We start from the raw sequence: 11,938 nt of genomic DNA, 5'->3' as shown, positions 1-11,938 counted from the left end.
TTAGAAGTTCAACTAAGGACCATTGTTCTAGGCACTGTACAAACACATAGCATGTAATAAGAGTGTACAAAACACACCCATGAAGGTGCTGCAAGATTTACTGATAAGCAAAGAGCAATGAAAACACCAAATTTATCTTTCCATACACTAAACTGTACTCATTTAAAACTGGATTGAAAAAAATCAATTGAAAAATAACAAAATACTGAAGATAGTAACATCCAGAAAATATATAATGGTGGAAGCAATTCTGGTTGCATTTTATAGTTACCAATAACCAAAGCTCATCAAATTGGAATGCCATCCTTTGGAGTGGTTTTCTTGCTATAATTGCCTCTTGCTGTTCTTCTGACTTGTGGTGTTCCTTTTGCAAAATTTCTAAAATTCTTAAATACTGCACATGGGACTCCTTAGTCTAGCTAGTATACACGCATGCCCCTTCCCCCTTAGCAATATGGGAATGGCAGGGTGGTTGTGACTTCCTGTCACTTGTTGGGGGTTTCAGCATCCGTGCTGAGAACCCTAGATCTATATATTCACAAAAACCAACCAATAGTCTGAGCAGACTGAAGGAAACTAGAGAAAATATTCTATTAACACCAGAGAATTGTCATCTGATTTGCACCATCTCCATTTATACTGTAAGCCCCTCAGAGCAAACACTATGTCATATAGCACTTACCTAATAATCAATAACAAATTGATGCTCATTTGTATGAGTCTGGTGCCTATGTTAAGATTGAAGAATTAATGCCTATATTTTTACAAAATGTGGCCAGTCAGAGACAATGTCAAGCTAAATCTGTGACCTTATGATACTTTTGTCATCAAAAGTAACAGCCTCACATAAATCATGGAAGAATGGAAGAGACATGTAATAGCAAGTTGAACAGAGGAAAAGCAAAAAAGGTGACTAAGATATATTATTTTCAAGAATTTTACCTGATCATTGTCGAACACTGTTCTCCGAGAACAAATAGGTTCCTCTTGAGCTCAGTGTGCCTATTAAAGCTTAGTCTTTCCCCAGTGCCCTCTTAGGACATGTACTCACTCAGCCCCTCATCATCCAGGTGGTCTACTGTACAGGTCTGGCGAGGGAAAGTCAGCCTTCTGGCTCAGGCCCGCTGGAGGTCACCCATTTTGGGGTTCAGGAGAAAAGAAACACAGGCCCAAACATGCCACAGGCCCAAACATGCCATCTCTTCCTTCAGGGAGACTCTGGCAATCCACACAGTCTGGCTTAATGTCACCAGGCAAGCAAATGACTTGAGGTAACCATTGGTGTGTGTGTGTGTGTGTGTGTGTGGGGGGGGGGGGATTAAGAAGGGTAGCAGCAGATTAAGAGTAAGAGCAGAACTAGAAACAGGCCGGAATTAAAACCTTCAGTCCAAACTAGACCAGGGGGGGAAATGTTTTTTTTTCCCTCCGAACATTCCTATTTTTCCTCGTAAAACCAAACATTTCCAGCCAAAACCAATAGTTTTCAGGTTTTGGATTTTAATGAAAATGAGAAATTTGCTACAGAAAGCAGACACTTTTCACAAAAAAATTACATTTAGTCAAAAACCCAATTTTCTATGGTGAAACAGTTTCAACAGAAAATTTTCAACCAGCCCTAATCATCTTAAAATTATACACAGGTGTGGGAGACAACTTCATGAAAATACCTCGCAAGATTTTGTTGGTGTCAAATCCAGACCCTGAACTCTACTTTAAATCTAAACCAAATCCAAACACTGGCTCTTCAGATCATCTCTCTTTGTAACAGTTCTCTTTCTTGTCACAAATAACTCTTTGCTAAATCAGGGCAAATAGCAGGAAAAAGTCTTAGTGAACATGTTCACTCACCTGAATCATTCCTCAATCCGACCATGTTCAGAGCTTTTTTTTTCCATAGACATTGGTATTTTGTTCAGGGAGGAACTTTTATTCAAACGTATTCAGGTGCTTGTGCATTAACAAGAATATTCACACTGGAGATGCTTACATTAGATCATCCAGTCAGGGAACAAAAACCATATCAGGTGACTTAGTTGCCTAATTACACAGCTGAAAGGGCAGACTGAGAATTTTGAATGTCTGATATGACTCACTGTGAACAGTGTATGAACAATGCACAGGCCTAAATGTGTTGAGGAAAATTATTTGCCAATCAATAATGAATAACCAAAAAAAAAAAAAAAATCAGTAAAATTCATGACCTGCAAAAATTGTTCTCAGATAGAAAAACCAATAACTAAATTGCTGGCCACAAACACTTCAATCAGTTCTAGCATTGTGTGAGTGCTATCTCTAGGATACAGTACTGGCTAGAGTGTAACTTGCATATACATACCTGTACATTTCCCTTGTGTGGATAAGAAGGGTCATTTCTTCAAATCTTGTAAGTTTTCCTGCACAACTGAGGGTGCTCATTTCAATCTCAGAGTATGTTGCTATGTGAATGCAGACCACAATTTGAGTCAAATTCTGCTCGGTTATGCCAATCACTGCATGGGTTTTACTGGGATTGCATGGGTTTACCAGAGGTTGGAGCCTGGTTCTGTGTTTCTAGTTTACCCTAGGCACACAATTAAACATACATACACAAACACAAACCTGCCTTGTAAACATTATTTTTTGTAATCTTGCTTATAGCTGCAGATAACTCGTGCTGATTTACTTCCAAACTTAATATACAAAGATATGGCCGTTAGAAAGTAGCTCTAATTAGAATACAGTCATTCCTCCTGGCAAAAGAGGCAAGTTTCCTGTATAAACAGACATTACAAATTTGTATAAAAATGTTTTTAAACAACAGAAAGGAAAACATACAACTTCTCTGTATTTATAACTTCACCAGTTGTGTGCATGTGAGTCCATTTAAATCAAGCATCTTATTCAGCTTTTTAGTGGCACTTTTTAGCTGCACTTCTCTAACAGTTTTGTAGCAGTTGAAAGGAGTATAAAATACGATACACAAAACAAGGCACAGTTTTTTTCTTAACCTCTCATTTAGAGAATCAACTGAAATAAACAGCAAGGAAAGAGTGTAAAATTTAGTGCTGACTTGACAATAAATTTTTATTACTACTTTCTTCAGCAATGCTGGACTTTTGCCAGGATTGTCCAAACCATATGATTCCAAGGTGCAGAAACTGCAGTGATGAGAGCATGGTCATTTTCTTAGCAATATGTGCAGTAGATTGAGCGTAAGTCAAGATGTAGATTGGATACGTGTGTGGGATGCTGAACAGAGGCAGCTGATGCAAGACAGAATGAAGAGGTGCACTGCAGGGAATAATAAAAATGCATATTATTGAATAAACTTTTAGCAATGGGTGGGTACATGATCAAATACAACATTTCTTGAAGGTTTAGATAAAGCCTCAAGAGCATTAATTCTGCTTTCAGATCCACATCCAGGATTTCAACTCTGCTCTTTCTACATGCATAGAACTCAATTTGATAAAGGAGTGAACACCATGTGAAAGTTGCAGCGCTGAAGGCAAAAGAGAATTTGGCCAGAGAAGCTTACTTTTGAATGTTTCTTTGTGCGAGGAGCCTTGCTAATTTGCATTTCACTAATGCATGTATTTTATGATTCACACTCAAATATGTCTTCCTTTCCATGCCCCAGCAAAAATGCAATAGCAGAATGTCAGTGTAAAATTATGAAGACATGTTTTCACACTTGTCTTGCAAGACAACATACTAAAAAGGCTCAAATCCTCAGCTAGTTTAAATAGGAATGGATCCATGGACTTCAGTGTAGCTACGCACATTTGCTCCAGCTGAGGATCTACTTCAAAATTCATAGCAAAATGCTGGGAAGAATGTCATGGTATAAGGAATTATTTACATCTCTTTTAGGATTGTCCCACTTTGAAGGCTGCTGGTCTGATGTTAGAAAAAGTAGCAAGAGTTATTTCAGGGATGCAGGGGATGAGCCTACCCTTGAAGACAGTAATAAATATCTATTGACTTAAGTGGTACAGGTCTATATCCCCCAATTCCTTTTACTATGCTGTTGCATTAGTGGTCTGATTTGTTCAAGTTAAACAAAAAACACACAATCTGATTTAGGATTCGTCTGACTGCTATCAGTAAATGTATTTCATCACTTTGGTTTCAGGTCAGACATGCATAAAGGGAATGGCTGAAAGCCTGTTGAAAAAAAATAGGAATCTTTCCATTGACTTCAATAGGTTTTAATTCAGGAACAAAAAGCTCAGCCACCCAGTTTTTATAAAGGATTTGAGAATTTCACCCCGTAAATGCATTTCTCTTCAGTGGCGCATGTAAAATATATTCCATTTCCAACACTATTTCTATCTTGCTGTTAACTTGGCAGGGCCAGATGTGATGAAAAAGGAAGAAGTTGTAGCACACTCCTCTGTCATTCTTGTTAGGGCCATTTCACTTTTGTACAACAGGTAGCAGTACTCTATTTTAAGCAGCAGGCATATGTGCCTCTCGATGAGCATGTCCTGCTTTTCAAAAACACAGGTCACTACCAGTGTGGTATTGTTTTCCTTTGAGCTAGGTCTCCAACTCAAATTTTGTCACAGACGAGACCAGAAGGGTTCCGACTCAATCATTTTTTTGAAGGAGAGGGACAATCTGTTTTGTCCATGACAATCTATTCTGTCATAAACAAGAACATTAGCACAATTTGCTGAATAAATTTTATCTTGCAAGTTATTCTCCCACATGTAATTCTCTCTCCCCCTATCCTTTCCTCTCTTACTGGTATAGCAATTTTCTAAAAGTGACAGAGATCACCACTTGCTAATCCAGAGTTCTCACGCTGCATGATTCATCTCATGTTAGCAATCTTCAGTTTACCTACTGTTTTAATAAACTTTTTCGTCTTAATGGTTTTCTCCAGCTGTAGTTCCTTCACTAGAGATAAGGGTCCGGATCCTTAGTTAGTATAAGTTGGCATAGCTCCACTGAAATTAGTGGAGCTATGCCCATTCACACTAGCTGAGGATCTGCCCTGAAATGTTGAAAAGGGAGGCAAGGTATTTAATGCAGTAGTTTGAATTTATTAACTTTTAGGTCATGCTGAGTCCTATGTAACAGCCACTTGGAGTTTGCCAGCTTCCGGAGCTCCAGTCTAAGCCTTTAGGGGGCCCTACCAAAAGGGCCTACAACTAAAATAGCTGCACCAGTCCTTTGACCTCATTCCCAGCACGCTTCGAGTCAGGGGTAGGAACAGATGGAACTAGAAACCCCTGCTGAGGCCGAAAGGGAGGCGTCTGCATGGGGCAATCCGTACAAGCAATCCAAGGGACCAAAGACAAGCAGCTTAACAGCTCCAAATGAGGGAACAGCCTGATAGACACAGGGAGAGCATATCGTTTCACTTTGAGTTTGGAAGCTGGAGGAGGGAGAGTGCAGCTCACCGAGTCCCTGCTAAACTCCTACTTCCCCTGAAGTGAGTTTTGCACTGCTCTGAGGCTCTAGCTGCATAAACCAGGCAGTTTCGGCACTGCAGCAACCCACATCCAGAGGGAAAGATCTGATCCAGCACTGGCTACTGAGAGCCAGCTGAAATCCCAGGAGGATTCCAGACCCAGGAACCAGTGATCCCAGTTGGAGTCAGGAGAGGACCCTGTCCTACCCAGGGGTGAAGAAAAAGTAAGGTGACTTTTATTTAAGCCAGTCAATGCCACAGGGCTGCAACACTCCATCTCAGGACATTTAACCTCAGCTATATCATCTGCCTCAGGGAGGTGCCAGGGAAGAACTGGGGTTTGCAAGTGTTGGGAGGTAGGGAATTCCTTTATTTTTAATATTAATTAATAATTAATTAACCTTAACCCTTTCATTCTCCAGATCCTACTTTTGCATTCCCAGCAAAGTCCCCCTTTTTTATGGTGTTATTTCTGGTGTACCACTCCTTTGCAGGGATTTTTTTATTTACTGTATTGTTCCTTGTAAATGTGTAATGGGCTTTACAGTCCTTGCAAGCTAGCAGTATTATAATTGATTTTCTCAAGGGTTAGCAGGCATGGGTATATGGGAAAGTGAGGAGTCACTTTGAGTGGAGGCACCAGATGCCAGAAAAGAACCCAGGTCCCAGACAACATGGGGACAGGACAGAAAATGCTCCAAAGACTGGTGATCACAAGCACCACGGAGAGAAAAGGGAGGAGGAGTAAGCCACACCTCAGGGGTGGGACTATAACTGTCTGTATCAGAGACTTTGGGGAAGGAGCGTAATAAGTGTGTTAGAAGGTTGGGAGGGAATCTTTGTCTAACCTAAAAGCTGACTACTATCCAGAGATGCTGTGAGGAGCAATGAATCCTGAAGCCTGATTATCCTTTCATACCAGCATAAATCAGGACTGGAGTCAGCGGTGTAAAACTGGTATAAGTGAGAGGGGAATGAGGCCTATAGTATCTATTCTAGGAGAGAACTTTTTGCTCAGGATTTTTCTGTAATTTGTTTTAACGTCACAGACTATGGCTAGCAATGGACCTACTGTGACCAAATGAACCCTATATTCACACCTGATACACCACTGTAATAATATTTATACAAAATATGTCTTGTAAGGTATCATTTGAAAACTAATAACTTGCTGGTCAATAGTATCATGATGAAATGTAGGTAGCAACATTATATGTAGGGCCCTACCAAATTACAGTCCATTTTGGTCAATTTCAGGGTCACAGGATTTTAATCATCATAAATTTCATGATTTCAGCTATATAAATCTGAAATTTTACAGTGTTGTAATTGTGACAGCACCAGGTTCAGATCCCAAGACGGAACAGGGGGTCTAGCGTAAGGGAACACCCTGTCCAAACCCCTCAAAAACCTGGAAGTCATGTGGTGGGAGAACCGGACTGTCCCGTCACCGGAGGGTGGAAGGCCGAGATGGCTGCCAGGTGCACCCTGATGGAGGAGGGCGCCAGCCCTTGGGTCCTAAGGGACAGGAGGTAATCAAGGACAAGCTGGATAGACGCGGAAGAAGGAGAGGAACCTCTTTCCCTCGCCCACATAGAGAACCTATACCATTTAGCGAGGTAGGTTCGACGCGTGGAAGGCTTCCTACTCTCCAGCAGGACCGATCTTACCTCCACAGAACACCTGTGTTCCTCCTTGGTCAGTCATGGAGCAGCCACGCTGTCAGGTGAAGCGCGGCTAGGTTGGGATTGAGGAGATGGCCCTCCTCCTGGGAGAGGAGGTCCGGGCGGAGCGGCAGCCTGCGAGGCGGGGCCGCTAAGAGTTGCAGTAGGGTCCCCTACCAATGCTGACGGGCCCAATCTGGGGCTATGAGGATAACCCTCGCCCCGTCTGATTTCACCTTCTGGAGGACCCTGCCTATTAGGGGAAAGGGCGGGAAGGCGTACAACAGGGCCCCCGACCATGGGAGCAGGAACCCATCCAGTATTTCCACGTCGCCCACTCTGCTCTGGAGCAGAACCGAGGACACTGCCGATTCTGGGTGGTGGCGAACAAGTCTACATGGGGAGTACCCCACTATAGGAAGATCCCCCTGGCTACCTCCCTGTGCAGGGACCACTCGTGCTGCTGGGAGAACACCCTGCTCAGGTGGTCCGCGAGTGTGTTGCTCTTGCCGGGCAGGTAGAAGGCCCACACAAGTATGTTGTGCGCTATACAGAACTCCCACAGGAGCTGGGCTTCCTGGCATAAGATCCGGGAGTGCGTGCCCCCCTGCTTGTTGATGTAATACATGACAGTCATGTTGTCCGTGAGGACTCTAACTACCTTCTTGTGCACGTGCTGGAAAAAGGCCCTGCACGCTAGGCGTACGGCCCTGAGCTCCCTGACATTTATGTGCAGGGTCAGCTCCTCGGGAGACCACATACCCTGGATCCTGAAAATCCCCACGTGGGCTCCCCAGCCCAGGTCCGAGGCATCTGACACCAGATCTAGAGAGGGGGGCGGCTCTCGGAGGGAATACCCTGGAGCATGTTGCTCGGGTGGGTCCACCATTGAAGGTCTGCCACCACTCTGGGTGGCACCGTGACAACCTTGTCCAGACCGTCCCTGGCCTGGGAGTACCGGGAGGCCAGCTAAAGCTGGAGGGGCCTCATTCGGAGCCTGGCATGTCGCACCACATCGGTGCATGCTGCCATGTGGCCTAGGATTTGCAGGCACACCCGTGCCGTGGTTACCGGAAAGGCTGTGACCCCTGCGATCAGTGCTGTGAGCGTCTCGAATCTGTCCCGTGGGAGGGAGGCCGTGGCCCCCTGGCAATCTAGCAGCACCCCTATAAAGGTTATGTGCTGAACCGGGATCAACGTGGATTTCTCCTCGTTTACCAGAAGACCTAGTGCCCCGCAGGTGCCTAGCAGGAAGCTCGTCTGCTGCTGCACCAGAGACCGAGACCGGCCCTTGAGCAGTCAGTCGTCTAGGTAGGGGAAGATCTGCAGTCCACTAAGGCTAGAAGAGCTGCAGCTAAGCTGGAGCAAGTTCCGACTATCTTCACTGGTGGCAAGAAGGAACTGAGGGTGGGGGGAGCACGCAGCCCCCTTTATGGCGCGATATGTCGGTGCCACTCCAGGGGTCGCAGCGGTGCTCTCCCACTACGGGTACTGCTAAGGGAAAAACTTCCGGCACCGGTGCACGTGGCGAGCACACACACCTATAGTAGAATACATATGAGCAATCACTCGAAGAAGAACCTCTTTTACAGAGAAACTTCATGCCTCCATCCTTGCAGTGGAAGGTAGTTTATCTATGGGTAACTTTCAGGAAAGTGCACTTCAAAGGTTGACTGGACTATAAAAGTCAGGGGCAAAAACTCCTCTCTTTCATCCAAGAAGACAAAGGAACCAAGCTTTGGACTTTGTGAGAGATTCTGACTTGAAAATTTGATCAGAAATGATGATGGGAGCCTGTGATAAGGATTTTACCTTGAACCAAGTCTAGTTTCTTAAGTCTTAGCTACTAGGAAGTGTTCTATCTTTATTTCTCTTGTAACCAGTTCTCACTTTAATACTTTATATTTGTAGTCACTTAAAATCTCTCTCGTTGTTGATAAATAAACTTGGTTTATTTTTTAATCAAAACTAATCCAGTGTTGTGTTTAAACTGAATTGTTTGGTAATGCCAATTAAAGTAGCAAGCAGTCATACATTGACCCATTTATAGGGGCAATGGACCTCTAATATCTGAACTGTCCAGGAGAGGACTGGACAGTGGAGAATACATGTTTTTAGGGAAAATCCTGGGTTGGGAATTTGGTGGGGCCACCCAGGAAGTAGTAACCACAGTTGCTAGAAACCAGACTGTGGCTGGTGTGTTGCTGACATGCTGCTGGGGTCAGAGTGGCTGGACCAGGACTGCAGCTATACACAGACACTCAGGGTGTGACCTGCATGCTGTTCGGCTGTTTGTGAGAGGCCCAGGTTGGGAGCCATAATAGCAAGGCATTGTGAGGCACCCAAGTTGCAGACAAGGTGGTGAAACAACCCTGACTGATTGGGATTGCACCCCACAATGTGATATCTACATAGGGGACGGTGCTTAAATTTATTTCTGTCACTGCTTTTTACAGCTGAATGATTTAACCTTGGCCCTTTAACTTTGCACAAACCGGTTAAATACCAATGTTTTATCAGCCCTAAAGATTGAGTGAATTTAATATTGATTCCATAGGCCAAGCTCTGCACTCAGAGCGAACACTTGTGGACCCACTGACCTGCCCAAGAGCTGGGGACAAAGGGAGGTAGAGAATAGCATATTCAGCACCCATCTTTAAAGTTTCATCCAGCTGGGAACTGCATGAAAGAGCGATGAATGTCTTCAGAAGTCTCTCGGTGCAATGATGGTGTGTGGAAGTGAAAGCACTGATCTGGGGGACACTGGAAATGAAGCCAGCTGGATGGAGACAGGCTGAGTAATGCATGATAAACTGAAGTGGCCAGACAATTCTGAGGGCTCATTTAATCACAAAAGGCACATAAACACTCTGTTTGATTATAGAAGCAACAATAAAACAGGATAAAGTGCAGCTAAAAGCTATAGCTGCAGTGAGTCAAAAAAAAAAAGGTCATATTTTAAACTATATTATTGATGGAGCACAGAGATGAGTTTTAGAAATGTGGGCTCAAAAACCCTAAACAAAGGGAATAAATGGCATTGTTACAGATATTGGCTCATACTGTACATTCTACTCCTGGGCAAAATGGTATGGAAGGGAATGAACTAATATAAAAACTTTGGTGCTTTGCTGTGTTCATTGAGGAAGTGCTTTCTTTCCCATGAGGTGTGGCACTGGCAGGTGTACAAAGGCGGAAGTGCTGCAAATATAAGCAGAGAGCAAGAGGCCACAGAACAATAATGCCCCAAGCTTATGGATCTCAGTCAGCAGCACACCCCCCGCCCTTTTTTTTATATCATCATCAGTCTCCCGGTACACCAGCAATTGGAAGCACAATACATTGGCTGGCCATTTCATGGTTACAGTCTGTGATCTTTCCAAGGGGGTTCACAGAGCAAGGAGCGGAAGTAAATATTGCTTCAACCAACATTAACTGTCAGCAACCTCAGCCATGTAAGGTATGTAGACTCTTCCTGGCAAACCTGTTCTCCAACCTTGCTCCCCATGTACACTCTGGAAATTAGTGAAAAGAATGTGATAGAATAACGATTGCCTCTATCTTCGTGCCTCAAAAAGTATTGATATTTTAACCATCCCCTTCTTATCAGGAGAGTGGGAGCAGTGACACCACCATGGAGGAGAAGAGATTAGAATGTGATTGAAACCTAGTCTCAGGAGGAAGATCTATTTTCTTGTAATGTCTCTTTTCCATCTCTCTTCCATATGTTGAATGTCTCCCCTATTTTCGTTTATTCTCCGTATGGTGGTCTCCCTGCCATCTCCCATGTTACTTCCCTGCCATATGTGCTGTAGCAGCAGCAGTGGCAGAGTGTTCATGAAACTGACTGACAGTCCAATCTAGGAAGAGCCTGAATATTGCACTTTAGAGAGCAGGAAATCCATCAGTTTCACTGACACTAACGGGAAACACAACAGGAACACTATCAATCCACCCTCCTTCATTTAAGTGAAGGACAGCAAGTTTCAAGAGCGCTTCATATTAAGATTACTTTTGAGGTCTGAAATTAGGTCGTGCCACCCATTACCATACAGTGGTTCTAATATAGTATACTGCAATGTTCCCCTTTGTTTAGTGCAGTAACTCACACAGCACTGCAAGGTAATTGTTGGCTAAAGTTGAGCTTTACAATAGCCTATTTTTGAAGACAGATGCAGTATTAGTTTTAGTTAAAAGGGTACGTTATCTCCTCCTCAGTATAACATAATTCTGCAATTAATGTATCATTATATCATATATCAGTAAATATAGTAATACTTTTCACCTCTATAACTTAAACATTTTAAAGTGAAGTCTGACCGTCCTTGTCAGGTAGGTATTATTAGCCCATTCTGCAGATGGGAGACTGAGGCACAAGAGATTAATGCTCCAGTTTTCAGAGCTTCTGCGTACACTCAGCCCCCACTGACATCAACAAGAGCTGCTGGTGCTCAGCATGCATGAAATCAGGCCACAGGTGACTTGTTGAAGGAGGACTGTGGCAGTTTCAGAAACAGCATGTAGATCTGACTCTCAGCCCTATGCTTTCATGACATGATCATTCTTCTCTGTGTAAGGCTACATAATTCATTAACTTGTTCAGATGGATTGGGTTCTTCAGTGGGCTGGCAACAGGCTGTAGCAACTTTCATTTCTAGGCAATTGGTTCAAATTCACCATAGGTCCAGAATGAAGGAAAAGTAATTGATAAATTCTGTGAAATTAATTGATGGTCTCAGTTCAGCTCTTGTTGGCAATCTCAGAAGAGAGGCCAAGGACTGCATTGACAGGAAGACTATGAATGCAGTAATATTCTATTTATCTATCTCTATATCTTCTAAGTTGGGGTCGGCAACCTTTCAGAGGTGGTGTG

General features: G+C 43.5%; 1 protein-coding gene across 2 annotated transcripts in view; it reads right to left on the bottom strand.

Annotated features, from left to right (window-relative positions):
* Window positions 1-1,477: 1,477 nt before the first annotated feature.
* BANK1 (B cell scaffold protein with ankyrin repeats 1) overlaps window positions 1,478-11,938 on the bottom strand; it is a 305,120-nt gene continuing 294,659 nt past the window's right edge. For both annotated transcript variants that reach the window (XM_054030861.1, XM_054030860.1), the window contains one exon: window positions 1,478-3,270. The gene's annotated coding sequence lies outside the window, so the exon portion shown is untranslated. The remainder of the gene's footprint in view (window positions 3,271-11,938) is intronic.

The sequence above is a fragment of the Malaclemys terrapin genome, chromosome 5, assembly GCF_027887155.1.
Source record: "Malaclemys terrapin pileata isolate rMalTer1 chromosome 5, rMalTer1.hap1, whole genome shotgun sequence".
NCBI lineage: Eukaryota > Metazoa > Chordata > Testudines > Emydidae > Malaclemys > Malaclemys terrapin.
The sequence above is the reverse complement of the archived record's forward strand: the minus strand, read 5'-3'. Positions and strand labels throughout refer to the sequence as shown.